The sequence below is a fragment of the Dromaius novaehollandiae genome, chromosome W, assembly GCF_036370855.1.
Source record: "Dromaius novaehollandiae isolate bDroNov1 chromosome W, bDroNov1.hap1, whole genome shotgun sequence".
Classification (NCBI taxonomy): Eukaryota; Metazoa; Chordata; class Aves; order Casuariiformes; family Dromaiidae; genus Dromaius; species Dromaius novaehollandiae.
The window spans coordinates 67,294,213-67,300,785 of record NC_088130.1 but is presented as its reverse complement, the minus strand read 5'-3'; the positions used below and the strand labels follow the sequence as shown (position 1 = coordinate 67,300,785).

The 6,573-nt window shown below is 43.7% G+C and overlaps 1 protein-coding gene across 1 annotated transcript in view; it reads left to right on the top strand.

Moving 5' to 3' along the window:
• Positions 1-5,435: 5,435 nt before the first annotated feature.
• The window catches only part of LOC135323448 (alpha-2,8-sialyltransferase 8E), a 75,404-nt gene continuing 74,266 nt past the window's right edge, over positions 5,436-6,573 (top strand). Inside the window, exon 1 of the mRNA XM_064501023.1 lies at positions 5,436-5,519. The gene's annotated coding sequence lies outside the window, so the exon portion shown is untranslated. The remainder of the gene's footprint in view (positions 5,520-6,573) is intronic.

Here is a 6,573-nt window from a genome sequence, read left to right as displayed (position 1 = left end):
CCCCCTTCTCCTCACCACCCCCGCCCAAGCCCAGCCGGCGCTCTAGAGCTCGCTGAGCGTCTATGGTGCGCGGCCCCGCAGACGGCGGCGGCGCCCGCTCCCGGGGTCACGCTTCCCCGGGGGGCAGCTGGCCGCGCACGGGGCGAGCCTGCCGCCCGGTCCTCCCCGGAGCCGCCCCCAACGGCCGCTAACGGCCGCTCGCGCCCCCAACGGCCGCCGGGCCCCCCAACGGCCGCTAACGGCCGCTCGCGCCCCCAACGGCCGCTAACGGCCGCTCGCGCCCCCAACGGCCGCTAACGGCCGCTCGCGCCCCCAACGGCCGCTAACGGCCGCTCGCGCCCCCAACGGCCGCTAACGGCCGCTCGCGCCCCCAACGGCCGCTAACGGCCGCTCGCGCCCCCAACGGCCGCTAACGGCCGCTCGCGCCCCCAACGGCCGCCGGGCCCCCCAACGGCCGCTAACGGCCGCTCGCGCCCCCAACGGCCGCTAACGGCCGCTCGCGCCCCCAACGGCCGCCGGGCCCCCCAACGGCCGCTAACGGCCGCTCGCGCCCCCAACGGCCGCCGGGGCCGTCAAAGGAGCGGCGGAGGCTCCCGGAGCCCCCGCGTACGAGGTAGTAGCGAGGGGAAAGGAGCCGCCGACGGGCCCGGGGAGGCAGTGCCAAGCCGGGCGCTGGGGTCCTCGGCCGCCACAGGGGCTTGTGGGGTCCGCGGGTTCAGCCGGTAATTAATTGTCCTGCGGCAGCGGCTTGGCTGTGAACGCCGGGGTGCTACGTACTGCAGGGACGGGGAAAAGACCCCCCTGCTCCAAAAACAGCGTTTTCTAATTATTTCGTGCTCTTTCGAGCCCTCTCAGCTCTCGGGGAGATGTCGGATGCAGCCCTCTGCCTTCCCCGCTGCACAGCCTGCAGGAGGAGCTGCAAACACGACTTTGGTATTTTATAGCTGCGATACGCCAAACACCACAGCACTCGGTTTTGTCTCTAAAGTGTTTAGTTCCAGAGGGGTAGGTCTGATTGCTTGCTTTGAACAGATAGTTAGACTTGATGCCATAACCCCTTATTAGTAACTTTTAAAAATAGGTTAAATGACTTATCGGTTCCCTGCAAAAATGCGAAGACGACATCATGGCCCTTTAAAAATAACTTGCTGTCATTAAAGACGCTGAAGTAATAACAGCACTTCACATTTTTAATGCAGACTTTCATCCAAAAATGTCTTTTAGAAATGTTAGGTAATTAAGTTGTCAAGTGTAGAGTGCATGAATGTCTTCACTGAAAGCAGCAACTTCTGGGATCAAATTAAATGAAAACTTACACAGTAATACTTCCTAAAAATTGAAGATCAGAAAAGAATATCAAGTCAAAGTATTATGTAACCATATTGTTATATATACAGCACTGTAGATGTAATGGCACTGTCAAGCATACAGAATGAGTGGTCCATGTGAGAAATAGCTTCCAGCCTTAGGCATGGAAAAGTGGTGTCTTGTTGATTTTAAGCGGACATCTGCCCAGGGAGGACTTGCAGGATTTTACTTAATTAGATAAGTTTAATAAAAGCCAATACATTTCAAATGTCAAAATAGCAACAGAGAGCACTCGGGAAGGAACAGAAAGTGGGAATGTGATTAGGAAGCTCTGGCCTCTGCAACTTTTTATCTGTTTTTTTTAAAGTAGCAATTTTAATGGGTATAAACGGTCAGCCGGAGTTAAGAATTACATGTTGCTTCAAAGGAGTTACTCGTTTAATCAAAAAAGAGGTATTACTTGGACCATTCTACTCAAATCAATAATATAATAGAGGAAGAACTAGACCTGAGAACTAGACCTTCTCAGGACAAATGCTTACCACGTTCACTTTACGCTGAATGGGCTGTAAGCCCAATGCCTTTGCTGCCTTGACATTAGCTGTGGTTGCAACAAATAATCGTTTTGACTAATCAAGTCATTTGGTTGGCCAAACCAAGTTTTGTTCTATTTTGTTCTGAAGAATTGGCAGCATTCATATGGACTTCCTCATGCAGACTGAAATTCAGCTCTGTGCAGAGTTCTTTGTCAAAACTGAGAGCTTTTTCTTAGGAACTGATGCCCGATTACAAAACCAGCTTTTCCTTGTGCCTAGGTGCATGTACGCACACAATTTTAGGACTATTTTGCACAGCTGGTGGTCAGCCGTGATCCTGTAAATATCACCGAAACTAGCTTTATTTTCCTCTGTCTTTTATTGCATTCCAATTTATGCCAAACTGTGCAGGAAAACACAGGAAACCTTATAAAACTGTTGAATAGTTTCCCAATTAACAGGCTCCCTGAAAAAGCCTTCAGTGTTTGCTGGCTTACCATCTCTATAAGCTTTTTACTGTTTACAAGACCACCTCCTCATTTACAAGTGACAACTCTTACACAAAGTGTCTTTTAGCCTGTACAGTATCAACAAAAATCTTCTTAGAGGTGCTAATCATTTCTTTTCCTCTATCCTTTTAATACTAGCACAGCATTTTTTATATTTCTGAAGCCATTACTGTTCTCATTCTGCCTCCACAGCATCACCTTCAGCTGTGGATATGGAAAATGCTATACTGGATCTGGTTGTAACTGCAATAAACCCAGTGAATAGAGTCAACTAAACTATGTTTGAGGAATAAAAATCAGGCCTACATAAATAGCTCAGCACAAGGGCTACAAGCCATTCAGCACACATTTTGAGGGCATAAGTGAAGTTGAAGCGATACATTATTTTCGTACCTGCCTTCTGCACAGGCTTGAATTTTATCCTATGCTCTGAAATGTTCCAGGAGGAATCTAGAATGATTTCATAAATGTCATTAATTCTTCTGTATTTACAACAGTGTAAATAAAGGTGGACTGTTGAACAGAAAATTTTGAAGGTTTGAGAACCAGTGGAAAGAGCAGTCTGTAAAAGCATAGTTGAGGCTGGATGAAGAGAAGTAGGTCCAAACTGTACCCAGCATTGCTTCACTGTTGTATAGGAATTGAGGGTACAAAGCTTTTTATTCAAAAAGCTTTATTAGTGTCCAGAACAGGAAAAGATTGCTTTGCTAGTAAATACCTGTGCAGAAGGAGAAGCTGTGATGGAACAGGAGGGGCTGTTGACTGCTCTCTGTATTTCTCAGAGTTTCACATCCATGTTTCACCAGAGTAGCTCTATTATTTGGATGATTGGATCTGATTTCTGCTAATGATACATGAGGAAAAAAAAATGCAACTTTATTACTAAGCCATTCGACAATGAACGTTTTTGCTGATACAACACTCCTGATGGAACAGCTCTTCTTCACAACTGATGATTCACATACTTTTTGGACCACTAACAGGGGTCAGTCCTCCAAAATTTTCATCAAGCAAGCAGCAGACCATGGCCTCAGAATACCACTTTGAAACTTCTCTTTTACACTATTACTATGTGACAGATGCAGTTACGGCAGCAAAAAGTTACCTGACCAATTCAGCATTTCTTAGAAAATTTGTGTAACTGCTGTCAGTAAACCTTGTGAAGAGTAGAAAAAGCTGAATATTTCTGTTGATTTTCAGGGCTATAAAACCCAAAACCTATTAGCTGTAAGTTGAAGCTGTATGATACAACGATCTTTGAAAGGGAATGGATAAAGAATCATACCTACCAACTTCAGGGATTTTCCAGGGTAGAACTGCTCTTAAAACTGTAAGGTTCATTTGTTACCATGGATTTTATAAACTTCGTAACCTCTGATCTTAAGTAGCCTGTGTTTTTGAACCCTTGACTATCCCACTAAGCTTAATTTCCTCTTGAAATTCAGATAAAAGGGTATATACATTAAATGTGTGACTAATTTTTCTTTTCCTTGCAGGGTTTTACTTGACAGAATGCAACTCCTTTACAACTATCAATCAGAATGCTGATCAGTTTCTTCTGCTGTTTTCTTTTTAAATTATGCATTGGCTATAGTCAAGCAATCTCTTCAGATTTCACTGCTGAGCTTTGCCTGCGCCTCAGAAACGTCTGAGCCCGTCTCAGATAACATTAGACATTTAACAGAGAAATCCACATTGGAGGCCGTAGTTAGCAATGAAGAGAGACAGGCACTTCCAGAAGACAGTTCAGCTTTTTGGGAGGCTGTGATTTGTTGTGACTGACTGACTAGTAGAATATGCCACATGATATTGTTTCTGTTCCTTGACTGGATGGTTTGCAAGAATACCCAGCATTGATACTAACACGTACAAGCAGTACATATGATTTTTCAAAAGTACTACCTCTGCATTGTCTTTATTCTTTTCTCCTTAAATCAATGAGATTACTATTGTCATTCGCTTCAAATGGTTTCGCTCAAAACGACTGTTTTGAAAATCCAAGCTGTAAAAATGAACATTTTGCAAACGCTGCTATATGTAAATTTGAACTGGATCTTGTGTGATTATTTCTGCTAGTGAAACATGCTTGACTACACATACCACATGGGCAAGAACATAATAGAACCAAGTTCATTAGAGTTGAAACTTGGTCTCATAAAATAAGTCGTCTGACTTGGTTTGTCAAATGAATGAAAGACTTTGCTGGAAAGTTACATAATCTCTCTTTGCCACAAGGTCCGTGCTTGTGAAAGAAGCTAATAGTGCTTCCCTACTTTGTAATAATTTGTCATCACAACACTTGATATAGTTAAATGTTATATTAAACTGTCATCGTATAATTAAGTATGGTGATACGGCTGTAGAAGTAGACATGTTTTATCAAATATTCAAGAAAGTTTAGTTCTAGTGTTCATACAACTCTAGTTGCAGAATAGAATGAAAAGGAAAGGGAAGAACAAGGAATGAAATATTTTTCTGTTTCAGGAAGAATGCAGGCAGACTTTCTACAATGAATTCAATAAAGGCCACCACTCAGCTTTCTGGTAACTTTGCTACAATGAGGACCTACTGCCAAATATTACTGAAGAGATCACGTCGTTTATCTGTGAGCAGGATATGTTTTATAATTGATTGAAAAGAAAGACCGTGGCATAGGCCAAGTAACAATGGAATAAGGTTACCCAGAGCAGAGCTAATGCAGAGGTAAACACGGTTTCAAGAAGCTCTGTCAGGAAAGAGCAGTTTCAGTGAACCCAGGCATACAGGGTTTGATGTTCTGGATCCTTATTACTCAAGGAGAGAACAGAAGACTGAAGCCTCCCAGCTTGTGCCAGATACAACTGCCTGCTTTCTTTGTTGGTAAAGCCACTGTGAGCACTTTCAAGTCTGTGACTGAGGACTCGACACTTGAAAGCCCAGCTGGATCAGTTCCTTGGGGCATCAAAACTTTAGCTCCAGCTGCAAACTACCAAATCAGATGTGTCCTTTAAGTCAGTGGATATCACAGAGCTAAAAAACAGTACGAGAAGACTGGAGGAAAGTCACTTCCACTAAAGAGGGGTTTGGCTGTGGAACAAACTTCCAGAATGATCATGTTAATCCAGACTGCTGAAGCAAATGCAGAGCTTCACCATCTTCCTCTCACATCGCAACTGTGGTGACACAGGTAACAATCAACTTTTAGCACTTCTTCTGGAAAAGGTGGCTCAATATACCTCTTTTTTAGCAGAAGTGATCCAAGATAAATCTCTTAGAGCTACTATGGGGAAGTTAAAAACCTTACAGCAAAACATACATATTATGTTTAATAACACCATTGTTAAATATCTCTGTATATCTGGGTGCAGATAGGATAGTTATGAGGGCTAGTCTCTGGCTAGTCTCTCATTCTTCCAGTGAGTCCTATCATCTCACGTAACTTTTTCTTGCTGCAGCTAGCAGCAGTCATAACCAGTTTATTATAATGATCAGTGTGATCACAGTAAAAATAGCAATAAAAGACTGGGGGGGGGGGGAAGGCATTGGTTGTGATGCTGAACAATTGTTCATGGTCAGCTGTTTACAAACCAGTATTTTTCATTTTATAAACAGAAGGATGATTTTTATAACCTTCCTCTCCCCTAGTGCTCCATGATATCTGAAAAATAAAATGTGTACTCTTTAGTGTCCCATACCAAGCCATCAGGTTTCCACATTCATAGCAGAGCAGACAATCTTGTCAGTTACGTATAAGGCAGAGTAGAATCCAGCCCACTCTTTGAAGTTTGTATTTAGTTGTAATGCCAGCAGGCCTATGGACTTGTTTTTGTCATTAGCGGGAGCAGACAGGCACTTTTCCTGTCCTTGGCCTGAGTGCGTTTCATAGCAAAATCCTTTAAGACATGGACATCATGTTTAAAAAAAAGAAAAAAAAAAAAGAAAAAGGAGCAACTTCTCTGCTAGGAACTGAGGAGAAATCAGTGCCATATGTCTTTCCAAGCTGAAATACAACAGGGTGCAATAAGGCAAGGATTGTGGAGGGACCTTGTCATGCTTGGCTGCTGAAAAGCATATGGTGCAATAATATTCCAGCTCTGACTGTGAATTTTCCTCTTGTCTTCTCTGGGAAATGTGACAGTTTTAGTATATATGCAACTATTCCATTTGTGCCTAGGAATAGAGTGCTTCTCCATCATCAAAACTACCTATCGGGTTAGGTCCCTCCTCAGAGAGAACCCCAG